Source organism: Lissotriton helveticus, chromosome 3_2 (genome assembly GCF_964261635.1).
Source record: "Lissotriton helveticus chromosome 3_2, aLisHel1.1, whole genome shotgun sequence".
In the NCBI taxonomy this organism is placed as follows: Eukaryota; Metazoa; Chordata; class Amphibia; order Caudata; family Salamandridae; genus Lissotriton; species Lissotriton helveticus.
In genome coordinates, this window is record NC_136062.1 from 68343232 (window position 1) to 68367836 (window position 24605).

Sequence of the window (24605 nt, forward strand, 5' to 3'; positions counted from 1 at the left end):
ATAAGTGCACAGGGCCTGTAAATGAAATGCTACTAGTGGGCCTGCAGCACTGATTGTGCCACCCACTCAATTAGCCCTTTAAATGTGTCTCACACCTGCCATTTCAGAGCCTGACTATGAATTTTAAACTGTTATTTGATCGGAAACATAAATCTTTTTCCAGGCCCAAACCTTTCTAATTAATACATTTAGGTCAACCCTAGCGTAGGCCCTATACAGTCCAGACGGTAGTGATCCTTGTATTTAAAAAGCAGGACATGTGCATGTCCTGATATTGAAAAAATGGTACATTCATTTTTCACTATTCCAAGGTCTTTATCTCCCATAGCATAACATTGGAATTACCTTATTACATTTTATAATTGTAATTTCCAAAAGGGAAGATATCACTGGTTCGAAGTTGGTGGCTCTGGAATTCTAATAAAATCCCAACTTATAGTGAAGTCGGATTTTAAATTAAAATTCTGAAAATGCCACTTTTAGGAAGAGGCATTTTCTTGCTAAGCCTTATGTTGCCTGCAACCTGTCTCTGGTCACATGATTGGGTGTAATTGGCAGTTGGACTTTTTGTAATCCTCCTAGACAGCCAAATACAATGGGGGCCTAGGATTGACTGAATGGCTCTCATTGGCAGGATGGGAGTGACGGGCTGGCCCCAGCCTCACTTGTACCAGAATGAGCTGTGTCATGTCTCCTCACAAAGGGTGCATACCCACTGTAGATATTCTGGAGGCAGGGCAAAAAAGGCAGGGCACCTGCGCACTTCAAAGTGCAATCATCTTGAAGCTTCTACCCATTTCAAAGGCACAACTGCGAATAAAAGAAGGACCTCGAACACCACCACTTTATACTTTTGGACTTGTGGATATCCTGCCAGGAAGAAGGGCGTCTGTGCTGCTGAAGGGCTGCCACTCTGCTGGACTGCACTCTGCTGAATTCCTGCTCTTCTGTGCTGACCTTCTGTCTTCTGCCCACTTGCCTGGGTGCTAAGGATTGGACCTGCAACTCTTGAATCCAGAATTTAGAGTAACTTAAAGGGCTTGTTGGCTGGCCTCTTTATCTGAAGCCTCATGGACATGCTTACAACCTCCTTGCACCCACACCTCTACTCTGCCATCTGTGAATCTACTCTGTCAAGTGGTGCCATCCCAGTCCTTATCCCTTGCGAGTGGGCCTAAGGTGCTTGCTAGCCAAACTGACACATATTCTCTTCTGAGCGATGTATCCCCAAGCAGAATGATTTCTGCCCACCAGCACATGCTGGTATCCACATATAATTGTTTAACAGTAATGTGACAAGATTGCCCAAATTCTTTTGTTCATCTGTTCTTTATTTACTTGTTATGTTCTCAGCCTTGGCCAACACATATTTTGTTGCTTTGGGCATTCAATCCTGTGACTTCATCAGGGCTAAAATACATGGAAATATACAATCAAGCGGTATGATGTACTGATTGTTATATAGTATTATTTATATTATGGTGACATTAATTCGCTATATACATCTACTGACATTTTGATTAGTGTGAGCAAAACCAATTTATAGCAAATTTGATTATTGTCAAATATAATTATTAGCAACCCATGCATCAAATCAATTGATAATAGTGCTTAATACATTTTTTAAAATATATAGACAAATTACAAAGAACTATTAAAATATCATTGTGGACAATATGTCCATCGAGATTGTTACCTCATGTAGTTGTGTGTTTGCAAAATAAGCTCATACACAAGTCATTTTTTCATCTGCCCCCAATTTATCTAAATAAAAGTGCACCCATAACATTGTTCCCCCTTAAATCATGCCAAATGACTGTGTAAAACCATATGCTCCCATGTGTATGAATCAACTCCCTTATATTATTGCAGTCGTCAAGTTAACACCCCAAAGATCTTGGGTTTATACCTGTATAGGTTTATCTTGGTAATCCTTATCTATAATCATTCAAGAAATATAATCGGGACACTCTTCAATATATGAGCATCAGCCAATTTTCAAAGAAACTGAATATTTAATGTATCTTGTTAAATTGTAGCTGCCCCTAACTTCTCGCCGGTTGTAATTTCATCCCGACCTCTGCTTGTTAATGTATTTCCTTAAGAAATAAAATGTATTGCTCCCATAGTAGGAATCCCAAACTGTATCAAGTCTGTTTACTCGTGTTCTCTTCTTGTCCTGTTTTGTAAAATAATGTGAACAGGCTATCAGTTTCTTATTGCGTCTCTCTTGTGCCCTTTTCATTTGTTACAAGTATTCAAAGAGACTCCTACGCTTACCACTGAATGAGCCAATGTTATCCTCCCGCCTTGCGTGTACACTCTGTTGTGGATTTTGTAAACGGGCCATGTTTGTTCGTATATGTTACTTCCTAAGAAACAGAAAGGGGACTTGTAGGTCTCCACATTGGGTTTTAATAGGAGGGGGCCATCTTTAACCATGTTCGAGACCTAAACCGGTCCATGTTTGCAATTACATGAGGCGCCTTCCCGTCCTCCGAATAGGACCTTTATCATTATTCATGTCAACTATATTGACAATGTGCCCTATAATGAAATATATATTTGCATCCTGTAATGATAGTAGATATAGTAAGTTTGTGTCTATCATAGATGAAGGCGTTTGAACCACCTCTGTCTGAATCAAACATATTGGTGTCATCTTAAATGTAGCATATATTACTTGGATTGTAATAGATCCATCGACACCCATGGTTTTAACAACCTTCAATGCCTCTAAGAACCCAAGGGACTGAATTCTATTGTCTACAAATCAATTAAAAGGGCATCATCTCAAATGTCAATGTTTACACCAATTCATGTCCCAACCATATTCAAATGTTACATTTTTTCATATTTCTTAACATAAAAAAATATATTGTACTCTATATTGACTATCATTTGCTATGTTATGTTATGTTATGTTATGTGTTTTGTTGAGCGCGACAGCTGCCCCAGCAACGGGGCGTCCCGGCGCTAAGAACCACAACACAACCTACTGGGGAGGGGGGGGGAGGGAAAAGAGACTACAGAAGTGGAAAGAGGTGCGTTTTTAGTGCTTTACGGAAAGCAGACAGATTGTTGAGGCAGCGAATGTGGAGGGGCAGGGAGTTCCATAATTTCGCCCCCATTAGTCTGAAGGAGCGACCTCCGATACGGCAAAGCTTCGTGCGAGGGACCACAACTAAGTGTTGACCCACGGAGCGAAGATTGCGTTGGGGGGTGTAAGGTGTTAGCAATGATCGAAGAAGTTCGGGCCATCAGTTTTAAGAATTTTAAAAGCGATGGTGAGAGCCTTAAACTGGATGCGAGCTTCCATAGGCAGCCACTGGAGCCTCTGTATGGTGTCTCTAGCCGAGCATCTTCTGGGTAGGCCTACAATTGCCCTGGCCGCCGAGTTCTGAATACGCTGGAGTCTGGTTATCTCGGCTTTGTCTCCAATTGGCTATGTCTCCAATTGATGTTAACTATTCATGACTTGTAGATCACAAGCTTTTTTATCTGTTCATGGTGGATTTCCCAGTTTTTTATCTAAATATTTTCTCACATTGAACATACAATTTCCATATGTGATGATTTCAACCGTGAATAATTGAAGCAATATTTAACAGCTTTTCCTATGTCTCAGTTAATATCAACTGTACACAAATTCAATGACCACCAACTTCGAAAGCTATTTTTTTGTGAATTTGCCATTATACACGTCTTTCAGCGAAAATGTATCATTTAATATTCATACTAAACGGTTTTGATATCATACATCCATGTTTGTTTTCATTAATTACCCAGGAAGTATTGAAGCTCATGATCTGTGTGCAGACCCATTTTAACACATTTCAAGTGTAAAATCCTCATCGCCTCTTTCCTTCTAAGGGTCAATTCCCTATTGCCCCCTCTTGGGTCCCTAGGTACATGTTCAATGCCATAAAATTCAACTGATCTGTGTTGATCCTGTTTGTCACATGTCATATGTGTGGCTATAGGGTATCTTTCATCATTATTTATTGTCACTCTCATGTTTTCGATAACTCTCTCTTTGAGAGTTCTGTTAGTACTCATTTGCATTTGCATTCTATCACATAGATCAATAATTTAGTATTGCAATTAATGTTTGATCTGATTTCAAAAGTTTTGTTGTCATGGCCTTCAAATCCCTCCTCCATCCAGTGTACCTGAGGGCTTGATCTCCAAGCAGAACTGATGCATCTGCTTGGCTGAGCAACACATTCCCAACCAGAACCGATGCATCACCGTTGCTGCATGGATCAGATCTGTTGCAAAGACCCACATCCCCCACCACTGTCATTGGAACTGATGCATCGCAAACGGGGCTTCCACAGCCCAGGTCCTCTCATCTCTTACTGACAGCAGTCTCGAGGATAACTCCAGAATCCACATCGTAGCTTAGCATCTCCTTGAAATGGATGAATTCCCACCTACACCTTAGATCCCTGATGCTGGATTTTGCATCGCACGCTCCGCCAATGGGATTCTCGATGACAATGGAACAGGACCTCGCACCACAGCCTTGCTGTATCTCAGAACTGACGCATCACTTCTGCTGTGCGATGCATCTTTGACAGAGATCCAGGCAATGCTCTGCAACCAGAATTTATTTTACTCTGTTAAGTGGGTCTAACTGGGTCCCGGTAGCTGTCCCATACTCCATCACTGATGGCCTGAACTTGAGGAGGTTGTTTTATATAGCACAAACTAGACCCGGAGGTAAGAGAGCACTTTACATGTGTACCAGTTGTGTTACAGAAGGATACATTTATTTTTGTTAGGCATGGGGAGATTAAGTGCTTTGCCCAAAATTACAGGATATTGAGCGTCCCGGCTGACAATCGAGCCTGGCTACCCAGCTCTGAGGTTGACCGCTCACCCTGTTAGGCCACATCCTCTCCTTTGACATAGTCATGCACAACCAGATGTCCCAAGTGGTGTATTGTGCTTTTGGCTGCTATTTTCTCTTTAAACTTCAAAGTTCAATATCTCCAGTTCTACTAATTAGATTTCTGACATTTTGGTCTTGTTATATTTATTAAAATGTACTCTATTGTTCTAAATGTATTGTAGTCTTCGTTTGTGAACTGTTGTCATTGCTTTACTGTTTTGCACAAATACTGTAAACATTGCCTCTAGGTTAAGCCTGAGTACTCTGTGCTAATCTAATAAAGGGGTGAGAAAAGGTTAATTTTGAGTTTGTGTGTGCCTTACATAACAAGGATTGTGGTTGCTGCTTGACCAGGGCTTACACCACAGTCAACCAACAATCTAGTTTCTTACACTATAAAATTCCATATCTGCGGTTCCACTACTTGCATTTTTGTCATTTTGGTATCAATTCAATTATTTAATATGTACTCTTTTTCTAAATTGGTGTGGGATTTGTCTTGTGTTGTGTTTTTATTTTATTACTATTTGCCTGCTGGATAAATACTTTATACTTTGCATCTAAGTTAAGGCAGACTCCTTTTGTGCCAAACTACCTGAGGGTTAAGCACAGAATACTTTAGCGGCTTTTGTGGTTTACCCTGAATGAGATTGTTGCTGTTGCTTGAGAAGGGCTCACACCCCCTCAACCAACACACAATTTCTAACAAATGGAAGTAACAAAAATTATAAAATTGTATTCACACCTACTTTTCAAGTTCCTCTAACACCTAGTAGTCTGCATTTCCATAATTGAAAGCTCCCACCTTTTAGCACCTTTGTGGCAACACACATTTTATCACCATCAGAAAGCGCAATTAAGGCACACTAGTGACTAGCTATTTTTATAGGCTGCCTCCTCCAAGCAACATAAATTGTCCTAAATTCTCCCCGGATAACAGCTAACCTTCATTATCATGTTCTTTCCCAATGGCATGGTTTTCACACTTTATCACAAATATAGGTGTATCTTTGGACTTCACCTCGGAATGCTGCATAGTCCACACAGGATATATCCGGGAAGTTCAAACATGCTGTTGTGCTGCTCTTGCTGCACAACATGGACACCTAAAAGCTGATTACCCTGGGCACATTCGGTAAAATTATTTTTTAGCTGATGTATGCTATTACAGAAGGGTGCCAAAAACATGCAAATTATCCTTGACCCCACTCTTATAACCACCCCAAACTACTAGGTCAAGTAAACTCTGAATGAAAATACCATCAACTCCACACTAGTTTCTATGGCATTGAGTGACATCAGTAAGGTGAAAAATCAGCCCCTATTGAACCTATCCATCCCTTTCTTGCTATTCTCGGTACTACACTTAAAGTGGTAAACGAGTACCCAAATACCAGCATATGGGTTCTGTGCCTCAGTGTGCCATAGGACTGAAGCTGCTTTTCTCAACGGAGCCTCGATAAGGAACAAAACCTGTCTCTAACTTCTCGTGTTCCCACGCACAATGGTATATGTCACAACAATGTGGTTTAGATTGTCCTTATTGAATCGTGGCGAAAACTGATTTAGAAATGGTTGATTTTGTGTTCTGTAGTAGCTCATTGATGAAACAAACAATATGCTTGAATGTGGCACAGAAATAATTGCAGTGGTGAATATTGAAATTAAGCATTTCATCCATCATTTTGTTTCTGGAGAACACCAACTCAAAACGTGTGGTTGAACCAACTTGAAATTCAACTACTAAGGGGTTGATTCTGATCCCGCTCGGAATGGATCTGAACTCGATCCGGCCGGGAAAAGTACGAGCCGGATGCATGTTTTCCGACCGACTTGTACAACTGTACGAGCGAGCAAGTACGATGCGGGAAAAGTGAAATCACTGACTAAGATGTTTCCGGGTCCGGATCACTCCGAACTTGTCGGCCGTAAGCGAACCGTGCCGTGCAATAGAGGCAATTTCCGACAGTACGATGCACGATTCGGACAGCCGGATCTAGACGGAGTAAAAGATCTGGGAAGCGGACTTTGGGGGTCCACGCCGGACCCCATTCACCTGTAGCCTTACGAGTCAGTCACAGGGGGGACCAAAGGATCCCCCCAACATGTGCATGTATGGTGCGGATGGCACAGACGCGTCCCCACTATAGGGGCACCCTTTAGCGCAACATACCTTTTTGTCAATTGGACCCTATGTAAGCGTCGTACAACAGGCTCCCATTGACTTCAATAGGGCTCTGAGCGACCCATGTACTTAAGCACGTGTTCACACTGTACATGGGCGTTCGGAGCCCCGGAGGTTGAGTCGATTGGAAAGCACTCCGGATCCGATTCGGACGGAGGGCGTTACCAGTAAGGTGGGAATCGGCCGCAACTCGTATCCAGCAATGGTGATAGAGACCGCTGTCATCAGCCAACTCTCCTCTATGTTGGAATCTAGTTGTGCCCTCAAATACCTGTCATGTGACTTCCACTGATGGGAGGAAACAAAACCACTACGTTGAACAGAAGTAAAGTACAATTGCCAGCCGGGGGCCAAGGCTACACATGTTCCCTACTTCTGCTGGACCACTACGCCATGTGTGAATCAGTGACAGAATATCGACAACAAGAATATCGACGACAAAAATATCGGACCCGAAATATCGATATCCAGAATATCGAAGTCCTATCTACATAAAGATAAGTACAAAAATATTGAAAAAAATATATTGTTAACAAAAATATCGTTGTTAAAAATATATTTTTTAATGATTAAAAAGTAATGTAAAATAAAGTAAATAATACATATAAATGTTTAAAATTATAACTAATAAATATAATGTAAAAATAAATTAAACATTAATATGTATACAATATAAAATATGTACTTACTAATAACATTTATAAATAAATATTTTAATAACTTATAGATTGTTAAAAAAGCACATTAAAAATGATCAATTGATATATATACATAAAAATATAAATATACATATAACAAATTAAAAAAATAGAATATTTTTAAAAGACATTATACACTACATTAACTAAAACAGTAGAGAAAATATTGGATAGCGGAGGGGATAAAGCTACAATTCCTACTTCAGAGATTGCACCAGTAGTGAAAGTGTTGGATAGCGAAGAGGTAAGAATTACTATTCCCACTCTAGGGAGTGCAACAGTAGGTAAAGTGTTAGAGAGCGCAGGGATAAAAACTTACTATTCCCACTCCAGAGAGTGTAACAGTAGGGAAAGTGTTGGATAGCATAGGGTTAAAAATTACAATTACCACTTCCAAATGTGCAACAGTAGGGAAAGTGTTGGATAGCGTAGGGGTAAGAATTACTATTCCCATTCAGGAAGAGTGTAACAGTAGGGAAAGTGTTGGATAGCAAAGGGGTTACATTTACTATTCCCACTCCAGAGACTGCAACAGTAGGGAAAGTGTCAATTGAATAATTTGTTTAATTAAAAATCAAATTGATAATGAATTAATAATAAATTATTTATAAATAATAATAAATAAAAATTATTAATCACTTCAAATATAATTAAATTACTTCCCACTCTATTCTCCTATAAACCCACAACGCACCCCTAAAAAAAAACACAATTAATATAATTATCAATTAATCAATTAATAGAAATGGATTACCAATTAATACTTTTTTAATAATAATGTATAATGTAATTATCTATACCAATAAATAACCAATTATTAATTACTTTATTAAAATTAAATTACTTCCCATCCTATTCCCCCTATAAACCCAAAACCCGATCCTAAAAAAAACCACAAAATTAATATCATTAGCAATTAATCAATTAATACAAATTAATTACCAATTCATAATTAATTACCAATACATTAATTATCAATACAAATAAATAAAAAATAATAATTACTTTATTAAAGAATTACTTCCCACCCTATTCCTCTATGAACCAACAACCAGCTCCTAAAAACCCCACAATTAATACAATTACCAATTAATAAAAATGTATTACAAATCAATATTTAATTAATACATTAATTATTAAAACGAATAAATACAAATTAATAATTACTTTATTATAAATAAATTACTTCCAACCCTATTCCTCTATAACCCACAATCCATAAATAAAACCAATTAATATGTTTACCAATTAATAATTAACAATTAACAACCAATTAATAACTAATTAATAATACATTAAATAACACAAGTAACAATATAAAATATTACATACATAAATATTGATCAATAAAATATATTAATTAATTAGTTATAATTAAATTACTTTCCACCCAATTCCCCTATAAACCCACAACCCGCTACGGATTAAAAACACAACATTTATTGAAAAATAGTTAATAATTTCTACAAACTATTATTAAATATATTATATTTAAATTACTACCCACCCTATTCCCTTAAAAACCCACAACTCGCTATGGAACTAAAATGCAATATAAACTTAAAAAATAATTAATAACTTATAAAAATGTAATACATAAATTAAAAAAGAAATACAATACTTAAATAAAAATAAAGAATACATACATTTAAATACATACAAAAATAAAAAACATTACTATAAACATTGATATTATTAACAACAATATTTTTACAAACGATATTACTGTCTTCGATATTACACTACTCGATATTTCTTACCTTACTGTCGATATTCTGGTCCACGATATTCTTCCTTTCGATATTTTTGTACCTCGATATTAAAAACGTGATATTACTGTAGGTAAAAAAAAAAAATGATATTATGTCTGTTTACCGCCATGTGTATTGCCTTTGGCCACACTGTACTGCAATACATATAAGTTGAAAGAACAGACATTGGTGTAAAAATCCTGATTTGCTTCAAATCCTTCTTGAAAACTGGATTAACTAGAGGAGGCTTGTGTTTTGTCAATTGTTTAATATAAACTCTGGAGATCCAATATTTTTCCAATTCTTTTCAACATTTGGAATGGTCCCTTTTTAATGACTGCATTCCGACAAATTAGCTGTCACTTTTAAACTGATGTGACTCAGCTGTACCTGCATCCAATTATACATGCACCGCAACATGATTTGCCTCACTGGATATAAGACAAAAGTCCTGCTCATGGGGCTAGCCTATTCCTGGTAAATACTACAACTGATAGTGATAATATCTCATCCTGTGTGCCAATTACATTTCCTCAACAAGGGAAAAGAACATTTATTAGAAAATGTCCTCTCAGTCTTTGGCTGCTTTAATGTGGTATACATTGCCTATCCTATTTCTTTAACATCTAAGGGCCCGATTCCGATTTCAGAAGGAAGGGCTCCGAACGATTGTCTAAGCCCTTCCGCCCGAATCTGAACGTGCCGACCAGATTCCTTTCCGACAGAGTCATTCCGATGCGCTCGGTCGGAAAGGAATCTGACTCGGATTTCCGGATGGCTTACGACGGGTTCCGAGAGCCATCCACCATCCCAAAATCCTTCAGTACTCCCCCCGTGGCCTCCTTACGACCGAGGGAGTACGATGGCAGTTTTTCACTGCCTTTTCGTGCCGGTGTTTCCAGCACAAAAAGGCAGTTGCAAACTGTCTTTGGAAGCTTCCACTAGGACCCTCCTGGGTACGAAGCCGCCAAATGGCAGCCTTGGGGCACCTATGGTGCCCCTCTGTTGATCCCTGAACCCATTGGCAAGCACATTGGGGTGCAGGCCACAGGGTGCAGGGATGAACTGCACCCCTCCATTTCACAATGCGGGCATGCATTAATGCATGTTCCCATTGTGAAACATATGGGTGTGACCGAATAGGGTTTGGTCGCTTTGTACTTGCAGGGCAATAACAGACAATAGTAGGTCTTTCGGTCTTGGCTCCTGGCCGATGTCGGACGGACTCAGGTCCGTCCGACATCGGAATCGGGCCCTAAGTTTTAACACTCCCACCATGCTTTTACCCTAAGACAGCCCAAGCAATCCAAGCCTGCCTTTAAGTCAATAGAAAGGACCCACTTTCTATCTAGTTTCAAATTCAAAAGCTACAAAACTTTCTGCAAGACTGCACTCTCCTACTTTCAGGTTAGATAATTAGATAACTGTGGGCTGGCGGTGTAACACTGTCTTATACGGCACTGTTTTTCCTGCCTAAAGACTACAAGCAACTAGTTAAAGGTCTAAGACTTGCTATTCAAAGTCCACTACTGTGGAAGTCCAGACCTCCCTCTGTGTAGTAACCCTTGGACTCACCATCTTTGAAATGTCTCTATGCCCTTAGATATACCTGTACTTGCTCTGTGATTGCGATTAGTATGTGGAGATGCTCCCACTTTTAACGTCTTGATCAATCTAAACGTTGAGTTCTGACTTTAGCCTTGAAGTTCACTTTGGGAATGACAAAACATGAGTACTCTTTGATTGGACCTTACTTGTATACATGAAACCTAGCAGACAACATTCAGCATTTTAACAATTGTATAGTGTATCTGCACAGCAGGTACATGCAAATCGGCCCCAAAAGTATACCATAGGCAATTCTGTCTGTGCCATCCGTGCATAGGCTGGGCTCATAATAATATATGCTGTCTATTTTAAGAAGTGGGAAAACAAAATGATTCATGTTTATGAGTTTCTTATCTGCTGTCTGTTGGAAATGACCATATGTTGCGTGGTATTCCTATAGATTCAGTCCAACCATGGCCAGGACTGAATAATGCCTCAATCTGTCCCTGATCATCAATAAGTACACAAAGTCCATGAAGAGATCTATACAACTGGCCTTCCTGGACTTATCTAGTGCTTTCGATACTGTCAATCGAGACAGTTTGTGGGCAATGATGGGAGATATGTGAGTAGAAGAAGCACAGGTAAACATTGTACGAAGGCTACATGCGGTTAGGATAAGATACGGTAGTAAGGGAGAAAAAACACAATCAATCATTTCAACCAAGGGAGTCCGTCAAGGCTGTATGCTCGACCCTTTCTTATTTTTACAAATGGACTACAGGCTTTTTTATTGACGAGGCAGCTCAATTACCCGAGAATTGATAGAAATTGTGTCCCACTGCTTTCATACGCAGATGATACGGGGAAAGCTATCAGCCTTCATGAAATCCCTTGACAATTTTACCGATTTTATGATATCTTTTGATTTACAAGTTAATTTTAACAAATCATATATTATGGTATGTGATCCGCAGACTACAAACACAAAAACTTCCCTGATGCAGGGAAAAGTGATAGAAAAAGTTACAAACATTTGATATTTGGGTAATCTATTCAATACACAGCTGAAATAGGACCCCTTTTGGCCCTAAGAGCGCAGTAGACAAACAGGGCCTTGGACAAGCCTTTCCGGTTCACGTCTGAGCTGGTGCAGAAACCAGTAAAGGAACTATTAACTTTCTATAGAGCCAAATGCCTTCCTAATGCCACTTATGGGGCAGAACATGGGGGGACAATGGGAGTTTTAAGCTACAAGTAGTAGATAACAACTTTATTAGAAGACTCCTGATGGTACCTAAAAGTGCTTCTACAACACTTTGCCATGCTGAATTTGGCTTGGAGTTCATTGAGGCCCACATTCGCCTCATCCCGCTGTGTTTCTGGGCTGAGATTTGGCTATCAGAGGATTTATATTTTTCTAGAGATAGCATCAGGGCTTGCCTTGCCACTTATAGTGTTTATAAGATCCCCTAGCTTCATTATTTGAAACATAGGTTTTATGAGATTGGATTAGGTGACCTTTCTGAAAATGCCCAAAGACATGATTAAATTCACTAGGGATAACATGTGTCATCAGCAGCATCAGGGTTATCTTGCAGCTCTAACCTCTGTTTTGGCTGACCCACAGTATTACTCAGTTTTTAGTACAAACTTGCAAAATAGATTTTATCTCACAAGGTTAGGCACTGTGCACATTTTGGTAGCTCTCGCTTGTCAAGCAGGGAGGTTGGATAACCTCACATCATGTCCCTGTGACAACTCGTCCAAACAAAAACTCTGCACTTTGTATTATGTTGAGCACTTTATAAGTTAGTGAGAGCAAGGTTTCGGCTCCCATTACTGAGAATGTAACGTCCGTGCACTTATAGAGAAGGTTTTACCTATCTGTATTTCCTGGCCTATATCAACATCTGTATTGTGGTCGTGTATTTTATCAGGAGTGCCGTTCTGATCAGAAAGTGTTATGGGTAAAACCTGTGACAGAGTGGCAGGCAATGAAAGCCATGTTGCACTAAAGTAGTGAATATGCAAGTACATGTTAATATTGTGCCCATTCTAAGTGACCCTGACGACCTAAGACTAATTTGTAGCACCTTCTGAACAAGGTATTTAATTAGGCCTGGTTATCTTATAACTTCTTTATGAGTATACCTTCTGTTTTTTAAACCACGGTGTTCCAAAATCGTGTGTAGGAATTGTTGGACGATACGTACCAGTTCTATGACATTCACTCACGGTTTTAAAGTTTTGTTTATATATATCTTTTTTGGGTCTATGTGCAATATTTACTCTATTTATCCCAGCAAATTCTCAGAGCTACCCCCAGTTGGAAACAACACAGGAATCACGGTGAGATGGCATACCCCCTATGAGCCCTTTTCAAGGGGCCACATTCTGTGGTTTTTGTCTCTCTGGTTTTGAACGCAGCATTAGGGTTGCATATTATTAACTGATTCATTATGTTAGCAATTGATTAATATATGTTCACTGGTATGGTTTGTGATTCGGACTAATAACGTTTTTATGTATCGAGAATGTCTTTGTACTGTGCACTTTTATAAATGTTCAAACCAAAATTAAGTTAATTTGACTGACTGACTAACCATACTAGGTAAACCTTTTTTCCATCCTAAACCTTACTTTTTAATATTTAAATGTCAACCCCAAGGAAAGACTTAAAAGCACATAAAGCAGTTTGCATGGTATTAAAATCACACCACATGTATACTTGATGTTTTTCTTGTCCCGGCAGGGAAACACCTCCAAAATCGTTTTTCACTATGACAAGGCTGTCCCTCCTTTACAGTATTAACTTTAATAAGTGCTACATTCAGTTTGGGAATAGTTAGAAAAATGGTTCAATGACTCGTTTTAATAGCAATTTAAAATCCAATGTAATGGTCAAGTCAGATTTTATATTACTAACCCGGAAATTACACTTTTAGAAAGTTATCATGTTCCTGTCTAAAATGTAAAGGCTTTCCTTCCAGTGTCCAGCTGTCACCTGACCCCTGATGTTTCCCCTGTGGTGAGTAAGCATGGGCGGATTTTGCGGATCCACGATTCACGAATTTGCGGATTGGCGGATTTGGGGGCGGGGCTTCCTCGAGTGTGTGGGCGGGGCCAAACGGACGGGCTTCCATGCGAGCGCACATGCCTCTTGTGTGTATAAAAGGTCAGAGACCGATCGGAGCAGCAGATTAAGAGACAGAAGCTCCTGGTCACAGGAACAGCACGAGGATTGCGCTCGTGAAAGTCAAAGATGCAAATGCCTCTGGCCAGCATCACAGAGGATTTTCGATGGTATATTTGGGAAGAAGAGACACCTGCCCAGCACCCACAATGCTCACGATTGTTTTTGGGCTGATGAATGAGTCACTGAATTTAAGCTTCAACTAGGGCACATGCTTTATTGATATCTGCAAGTGTTCCTCGAGTGTGTGGGCGGGGCCAAACGGACGGGGCTTCCATGCGAGCGCACATGCCTCTTGTGTGTATAAAAGGTCAGAGACCGATCAGAGCAGCAGATTAAGAGACAGAACCGTTTGTCACCATCATGAATAATTTACGATGGCGCCGGCAAGCTGCCAGCGCCATCCTGCAAAAGTTACTTAATTAGCTTCAACAGGAAGCTCCAACTGATAAAATAAAGCAGGCGCTCGAGCCCCTGCTTTATCTTATCTGTTAGAGCTTCCTGTTGAAGCTAATTAAGTAACCATTTGAGGATGGCGCTGGCAGCTTGCCGGCGCCATCGTAAATTAGGCATTAGGCTTGAACTTTTGACCGCAAAATCCGCTCCGATCGCGGATTGCGGATTTTCGGTGAATTCGCGAGAGTTCGCGGACCGCGGATTTACCGACAATCCGCAAAATCCGCGATCGGAGCGGATTTTGCGCTCATGCTTAGTGGTGAGATGTGTACTGCTCCCAGATAGTGGACAAAGATAGTGGACAAATAGTAGGTAGAGGGACTCCTCCCTTCCCAGGATAGCCTGGGGCTGTCCCCAGCCCCCTCATGAGCTTCAAAGAATGCCTACTGTGTCACTGGCAAAGGAAGCTCACACCTAGGCCTGCCTCCCTTTTGCCTTCCACCTAGAGGCAATGGGTATTAAAGTGAACCCTCCGGATCTCTGCTGATCAGAAGAAGGACTGCTCTGCTGTATGAAACATGGAGACTGGATCTGCTTGCCTTGAACCTAGTACCCCAGAAGTAACTCTGTGGGTCAGTTGGCTGATCTGATTGAACCACAGGGACACAACAAGCTTCTACAGTGTTCCCTTCCTGCAAAGACCTACTTGACCAATTTCAACTAGATCTGTCCTGGACCCACCGGCTGGCCTCTGCTGTAGTGAGTACTTACCCCCAAGTGGTACCCCCCAGGTCCTGGACCCTTGGTTGGTGTTGGGACACACTTCTCTGTGGGAGAGGGAAATAGATACTTTTTGCCAACTTTCTGCTAGGGGTGGGAGTAACTCATGTAATTTGCTGTTGCATATTTTAATTAGATTAAAATATGCAACAGCAAATTTTTGGTCTATTTGGATGGCGGGCGGATCTCCACCGCCCGTATGGCGGTGGCGATCCGCCCGCCATTTCCGTCCGCCCACCTAACATTTCCCCCAACATATTACGACACAGAGGGACGGAAGGATCGTCCGCCAGTTTTCCGCTGGTAGGCAAGCCGCCCAATTGCCTACCGGGTAGAAAAGACATGCAATATGCTGGCGGTGCCTTCCAGGCACCACCATCCATATTACGATGATGGCGGTCTCATGCCTTTTCATGGCGGAGACTCTGCCATGGGAAGGAATGCAGAGAATACCTTTGTGGGCCCGTTGCGGGCCCCCAGTGAGTTGGGGGGTGGGTGTCTGCACTTGGTGGGGTACCCATGATACCCCCTGACATTTGCATGCACAAGGTGGCAGGCACCACATGGTGCCTGTCACGTTGTGCATGCAAATGCACAGCATGCCAGTTTAACATTGTGGTGGATGCTGAATATAGCACCACCCGCCACAACGTTAAATATACAGGATGCGACCACCATGGTGGCGGTCGCATCCTAATAGGTACAGTGGGACCACTGCACCTCTTGCGGTCGGTCCCATCTACTGTTATGGTGGCGCCATTGTTATAGGCCCGTAAGTGTTAAGTGAGATTATGCAGAGTTATATGAGGGGCATTACCCAGCATTTACCAATATTTCCATTGCATAAAATACTTCCTTGTTTCCAAATTTTACCTGGCAATATGTTTTACGCTAAGAAAATAGTTCCAAATGCAAGAGAATATGAACAGCATCAGCTAGCAGACACGGTTGCTCTTTAACTTCGTTGTGCATGTGCTCTTGCAGTGAGGTTTGTGTGCCAAATCATGTAATTATCAGTAGGTTTGTATTCTACTCTGGCGTAATACAAATTTTGACACAGCCTACTTTCTGCCTGTAGAACCAGTGAAGAATGGGATCGCCTTCGAACTTCCAGCCATCAAAGTTAAATCGCTGGTTGGCATCAGCTTGCTTGTCAGCTGCTGAACATAGATGGCTTCATCGGGGCTGGTGCCGAGCAGCCTCTGATCAGCTTTGAGTCCTTCTCTAGAATGATCTTAAGACTTTGCCCACTCAGAGCTTTCCTACCTTTACCATATTGGGAGCCCACTCTTTAGCAACCCGCCATTGACTCTGCTTCGGATCTAGCTTGCAGGCTGTCCCGACGATAACTCGTCGACCACCACTTTTTCTTGATATAGGCTTCTAAGTCAGTAAGTATACTTTCTATCAAGACGAACCTGGTCCCTGTAACTGACCCGTGTTCCATTGTTTGTCACTCTTAACTTATGATTTTGACTCCGTCTTACCTGACCAGATAACTGTGGTTGGCAGCATTGTGCTTTATGGTATTATTTTTAAACCAAACTTTAAAAAATTACATCTCCATTTCTACTACTAGTATTTTAGTAATTTGAATGTAATTTTATTTAATCAAAATATTCTCTATTTTTCAAAGTTGATTAGGGTTTTTCTTGTGGTATTGTTTGCACTTTATTTCTGTTTGAGTACTGCATACATAGTTGACATTGCCTTAAAGTTAAGCCTGCCTGCTTTGTGCAAAGCTACCAGAGGGTTAAGCATAGGTTTGTTTCATAACTTTAGTGGTTCACCCTGACAATGAATGTGATTATTATTTGAGGAGGGTTATCATCCCCTGATTCTTACAATGTGTGAGACTGTAAAATGAATATATAACCTGAAAACCTCTGGTGCAATTTGCCTCATTCTCCATTCTACTTTTGTCACTGTGTTCATAGAGGTAACCGGACATAATAATTTCATCCTTCCCCAAGGAAACCAAGTATTATGTCAATCAATGATTCTTCCATGGTGTAATTTTCTACTTGGGTCATTGCTATATTAGATGGCTACAACATTGATATCTAGTCCATCACAAAAAGTTGTTGTCTTCAGGCCGAGTTTTCAATGAAGGTATTCCTTTTGACTATATGGTTTTTAGAAAAGGTCCCTGAAATATACATGCTTTATAACTGCTTACTGACCCCCTTCACCTTAGCAGTTAAATCCCCATCCTGGTCTCATCTTTGCTATTACACTCCTATCCAGCGATGGAACATGGGTATATTGATGTATATGAGCCACAGGAAGTAGTGACTAGCTGCAAAACCTTCATGCTCTCTATTAGTAAATAGTCTAGCTCACCTTGTTGACCACAGTTTTAAGATTTGTAGATCGTAATTAAATGCAGGACTGCATAACCTTCTAACCTGCTAGGTCTGATTACTATGCAATTTATTTTAGGCCATGAGTAAGAAACTCTACCTGATCCAGCTGTGACAAATGCTAATTTACTTTGTGATACCATTACAACTTGGTTGAAGAAGGCAGGTGGTTTTCCTTTCAAAAGTAATATTTAATATTCTGTGAAAGGAACCACCCACCATGAATTATGATGTTGGTCCTAAACAGAACCTCTAGAAAATAGTGGCTATAACCTTTAAGCATAGTTAGAGAGCTGCCTAAAAGTGAATGGGATGCACTTTACAGACAAGCAAAACATATATGAGCATCTTTTGTTTGATACATAATTCTGATAAAAAAGTTTGATATTTTTCAAACCTGAATTACCCTTCAATTTTAGCAATATTGTGTAGAGTGCACCTAGATCTCCTAATATGGTGACTAGGAATCTATCCCTAGCTGCCTCATATCCCCTCTCTCAAAGTCCTGGAAAACTGAGAGTTTGGTTATGCTTGCTTTCACCTTCTTTGAACAAACAGCGCTTTTAACATCTGCACTGAAATCTTGTTCTCTATTTAACTCTTGACCAGTCAAGATCCTGAATGGGCTTACAGATACAGCAACTCTAAACATAGCCATATAAGTAAACATAGCTGTTAGACCTGGCATCATTGGTGTGAATCTCCCTCCCATTTTTGACGGATTGCCTCCTCTGTTTTGATATGTTTTTGCTGGTTTTATGTTTTGGGCACTGTGCCACAGCTATTCAGTGCCACAGTGCAAGTGCTCCCTACGTTAAATTAATGTGCCAATTAGTGAAACCATGATTGGGTTATTTGATTTACTTGTCAGACCCTAGTACAGTGCACCATGTATGCCCAGGGCTTGTACATCAAAGGCTGCTGGTGGGCTTGCATCACTTGTTGTGCCACCCACAGTAGAAGCTTGTAAAGTGTGTCTCAAGCCTGCCATTGCAAGGCCTATGGGCAGTCTAGCACTGTCATGTCGACTTGGCCAAGTGCACCCACTTGCCAGTCACTAAACCTTCCCTTTGCTTCATGTTAGACACCACCATGGTAGGCCCAAGGGCAGGGTGGATTGTAAGTATAAGGTAGGACATACTCTGATGTGTGTAGTATGTCCTAATAGTGAATTACAGCCATTTTCGTATTTCACTATTGCAAGGCTGTCTGTTCTCCATAGGCTAGTATGAGCAGTTAGATTATTACATTCTTATAATCCTAACGGACTCAGGGAACATGGTAGAAATTCAAATTTAGTTAGCCTGAACTCAGAATGATAAAATACATCTTTTAGTAAAGTTGGTTTTAATATTCTGTGTTTGAAAATACCACTTTTAGAAAGTAGGTATTTTCTTGCCTAAATGTCCAGGCCTGCCTCTGCTTGGTTGTGTATTCCTTGTCTGGGTTTGTGAGGGACAGGGCTGGGGGATTCCAGGAGACAGGCTGTGGCAGCCCAGTGGTGAATAGAGAGATCTGCATCTAGATGGGAGAGAGGAGTTACACCTGCGACCTGAATAGGGCTGGGCCTTCCCACTACAATGCTGGCTCCACCTCCTGTGGGCGGCTGATGTCTCTGCACTGCACAGTGAAAGGAAGAAGAGAGTCATGTAAACAAAGTGCTCAGGAACTGGTTTGGACTAGGCAGATGCCTCTCTGCCTTCAGAGAACAAAGGATTTTGGGGTATATATATTGGTACCCTGATCCCAAGAAATTAGATTACTTCTGGAACAAAAAACTTTTTGCCAAGGAGAAGAACCAAGGAAGCTGCAGGAGTTTTACTGCCCCTCTTCCAGAATGCTGTTGCTGGGTTGGCCTGCAGGGTAAACAGTCAAAATATTGAGTAAAAAATATCGAATGGACATAATATCGAGTTTAAAATATAGAATGGACAAAATATCGAATGGACAGAATATAGACATCAAAAATATCGTTTTTAAGGTAAGTAATGTAATATTGAATGTTAAAAATATAGAAAGTTAAAATATCGAAGTATATAATATAGGTTATTAAAATGATCGGATTTTTATTAATATCAAATTTTTTATAGTGTTTTTTAAGTTATTATATGTGTGAATTTATGTTATAATTTATTTTAATTAACTAATTTTGTTTTTTTAATTTTTGCGTAATTTAATTCTGTAGCGGGTTTTGGTTTATAGGGGAATAGGGAGGGAAGTAATTTAATTATAATTAATTAAATATGTAAATGTATTTATTGGTATTCATTTTTAATTATTGTTAATTAATTTATATGTGGTAATAAATTATATTTTAATTGGCAATTCATTTTAATTAATTGATTAATTGCTAACTATGTTAATTTTACTAATTTATTTTCTGTAGCGGGTTGTGGGTTTATAGGGGAATTGGGTGGGAAGTAATTTATTTATAATTAATTAAATATGTAAAATTATGTATTGGTATTTATTTAGATTTAATTTTTAATTAATTTTTAATGGGTAATTAATTAAATTGTAATTGCAAATTAATTTTATTTAATTGATTAATTGCTAATTATGTTAATTTTACTAATTTATTTTCTGTAGCGGGTTGTGGGTTTATAGGGGAATAGGGTGGGAAGTAATTTATTTATAATTAATTAAATAATTCAATTTATTTAATTGTATTTAATTTGAATTAATTGTTAATTCATTTTTAATTGTTAATTAATTCATTGTTAATTTGTAATACATTTGTATTAATAGGTAACTAATTGTAATAATTAATTTTAATTTGTAATTGTAATTGATTAATTATTATATTATATTAAATTGGTAATTACTTTTAATTAATTTTTCATAGATATTAAGTTATATTTTTTTTAAATAATATATGAAGTATTTACTTTCCCTACTGTTGCACTTTCTAGAGTGGGAATAGTAATTTTTACCTCTACGCTATCCAACGCTTTCCCTACTGTTGCACTCTTTGGAGTGGGAATAGTAATTTTAACCCCTACGCTATCCAATGCTTTCCCTACTGTTGCACTCTTTGGAGTGGGAATAGTAATTTTAACCCCTACGCTATCCAATGCTTTCCCTACTGTTGCACTCTGTGGAGTGGGAATAGTAATTTTTACCCCTACGCTATCCAACGTTTTCCCTACTGTTGCACCCACTGGAGTGGGAATAGTAATTTTTACCTCTACGCAATCCAACGCTTTCCCTACTGTTGCACTCACTGGAGTGGGAATAGTAATTTTTACTCCTACGCTATCCAACGCTTTCCCTACTGTTGCACCCACTGGAGTGGGAATAGTAATTGTTACCCCTACGCTATCCAATGCTTTCCCTACTGTTGCACTCTTTGGGGTGGGAATAGTAATTTTAACCCCTACGCTATCCAACGCTTTCCCTACTGTTGCACTCTATGGAGTGGGAATAGTAATTTTAAGCCCTATGCTATCCAACGCTTTCCCTACTGTTGCACTCTTTGGAGTGGGAATAGTAATTTTTACCCCTACGCTATCCAACGCTTTCCCTACTGTTGCACTCACTGGAGTGGGAATAGTAATTTTTACCCCTATGCTATCCAACGCTTTCCCTACTGTTGCACCCACTGGAGTGGGAATAGTCATTTTGACCTCTATGCTATCCAACGCTATCCCTACTGTTGCACTCACTGGAGTGGGAATAGTAATTTTTACCCCTACGCTATCCAACGCTTTCCCTACTGTTGCACACACTGGAGTGGGAATAGTAATTTTGACCTCTACGCTATCCAACGCTTTCCCTACTGTTGCACTCTCTGGAGTGGGAATAGTAATTTTAACCCCTACGCTATCCAACGCTTTCCCTACTGTTGCACTCTTTGGAGTGGGAATAGTAATTTGTACCCCTACGCTATCCATCGCTTTCCCTACTGTTGCACTCTTTGAAGTTGGAATAGTAATTTTTACCCCTACGCTATCCAACGCTTTCCCTACTGTTGCAGCCACTGGAGTGGGAATATTAATTTTTACCCCTACTCCATCCAACGCTTTCCCTACTGTTGCACTCACTGGAGTGTGAAAAGTATTTTTTACCCCTATGCTATCTAACGCTTTCCCTACTGTTGCACTCATTGGGGTGGCAATAGTAATTTTAACACTCTTGCTATGCTACGGTAATAATATTGTATATTTTTTAATAATATTATGTTAATATATATATATATGTTTTAACAAATACAATTTTATTTTTTTCATAACTTAAATTAATTATTTAATAATTTTAAGGTTATTTAAGTTTTTTAAGTATATTTGAGTCATTTATTTTTAATTTTTTTTATTTTACATTAATTTGAATAAATTCGATATTTTTACAAAGTACATATTTTTAAACAATAGTTTTTGATTCGATATTTTTGTACTTACCTGTTTGTAGATAGGACTTCGATATTTTTGTAGTCGATATTTTGGAGTCGATATTTTAAATGCCTATATTTTTGTAGTCGATATTATGTCAGTGATCAGGCCTGCAGTGGTTGCCTCATTGCCAAGAAAAGGAGAAGGAACTTCTGAGGACATTCATCATTTACAGAATATTCTCCAAGGGCTTGAACTGTGCTTGCCTCCTGCTGAAGTCTCAGGGACAAAAGACTTCATCTCCAGCTCCCCTCTGAATTTCCTTGCTTGGAATTCTGGCTCCAGGCATTTGCTTGTCGCTGGGAGCTAGAACTCGATGCATCGAGAGTAAGCGTGTCACCGCTGCAGCTGAAATCGTCGCATCGCCGGAAAAGCGAGCCTTTGCCGCATCTCCCTGGAAGCGTGTGTTCATCGAAGCTGCCTGCTGTCGCATCCCCGGAGAAGCGTGACGCCATCGAGAGAGTCGCCATCGCATCATCGGAGAAGCGTGTCACAGGGCCTGTCGTGGCTCCAAAGTACAGAGTCGTTGCAAGGCTGCCAGGGCGTCTATGCATCATAATCGCCTCCCCACGTCAAGGGCACCATCTTCTCACTTTGCTACCGGATCATCGCATTGCATCAAGGTGCCATCTTGCGCACCGCAACGGGCCCGTAGGCTCAGAATCTATGCATCACCTCCGCACCGGTAAGGATCACGACGCATCCTCTACTCTGCGCAAGCATTGAGGCATGACTCATCATCTCCCCCGGATCACGGAACTGACGCATCTCCCTTTTTACTTTGCGTAACGCATCCAGATACTTGTTGAGAACTTTGTAGCATTGATCATTAACTTGAACTAAGCAACGTTTTATCATCTTTAAGTAATCTTAAGTGTAGTATTGTGGATCTTTGTCATTTGTGGTCTTGTGTTAAGTCTATATAAAGAATACCTATTTTTTTAAAACATGTGTTGTGTCCATCTGTAATGTTTTCACTGTATTGCTGTGGAAATTCACAAATGCTTAACACACTGACTCTGAGATAAGCCTGTCTACTCGTGCCAAACTACCAAGGGGGTGAGCAGGGGTTATTTAAGAGTGTAATCCCTTTATCCTGACTTAGAACTAAGGGTCCCTATTTGGACAAAGGTGAATACCACTGCTAACTAGAGACCCCCAGATCTAACAATAGCCATATAAGCAAGCTCTCCTTACTCGAATGTTGTAGAAAATGAAAACTGCAATTGTGGCCCTAGCTATTTCTGTCAATCCTTTAGTGTCAGCCATTAACCCCCCCCCCCCCCAGGTCCTCCTGGTCCCAGTCATTACAATATGAGACGGTCCCACCTCCCGACAGGCACCCTAACAGGCTAGTATATTTGTATTTGTGAACCAAGGCCCATCTCACCCACCCCCATCCCTACTTGGTTTTCCTTCCAGTGACAGGTAAGAGTACGTGCTAGTTATGCTGTGTTTGTGCATTTCTTTTTTTTATTTCTTTTTTCTAAGAAGCATTCACCTGCTGAGGGCGATGTTTTTTTATGTGTTTTTCTGCATCATCCGCAGCCAAGCCCTGTGCATGTGCTTGGCTTCGGATGGGTGTTTTCAACGGTTCAGAGCGGGCCGGTCGAGTCCTAAGTGGTATCTAGCAGCACTTGGACCTTTCTGCCATGTCCTCTGTGTGCATGGCGGCCGGAGAGGTGGCAGCCTTTCCTAAGCATGTAAAGTCTTGCTGCTTGAGGCTTTTTCACTTCTTTACTGGTTTACATGTTAGAGCTGTGCTCTTAGCATGGCTCACTTTCTGCTTTGATTTCTGCAGCTGGATATGCTGCTTCTTCGAGGTAGCATGTGCAAGGATGAATTTTGGTGGTGTTCTGCTTCCAGGTTATTCTTCTTGGGCCGGTTTGGGTTGCTATTGGTGCATCTCAAGCCAGATAAAGCAGATGAGGTGTGTTGATGTGTATGGGGCCAACCCCCCTACATAACAGTAATTGAAGAGACCTTTTTTCTGAGTGTGTCACTTGCGGCCTGATAGTTATGCACTCTTGCTCTTACTGCGTGGGCTCGGTGTCTCAATGGTCATTCCCATGCTCTATATTCTTAAATGATTTGGCTCTGCGTGGCATAGTCTGGGATATCCTGGAGTATGATGGAAGTATGTCAATACACTGTGTATTTCCCATCTTTTGATTGACAGTCTTCTTATGGTTCATTTAAAGGATTCATACTCACTGGTTCCAGCTGTCAGCTCTGTTGTATCTCCCGCTGCCTCTGCTTTTGGTATGCGGGCCGGTGTGGCTGGTGCCTGTCAGTCACTGGTCCTCTTTAAGCTTGAGGGATAGGGCCATACCACCCTGAAATCTACAGACCTCCTTTTTAAGCTGGGTTATGACTTGTTGGGACCAGGATGGGAGCTGCCTG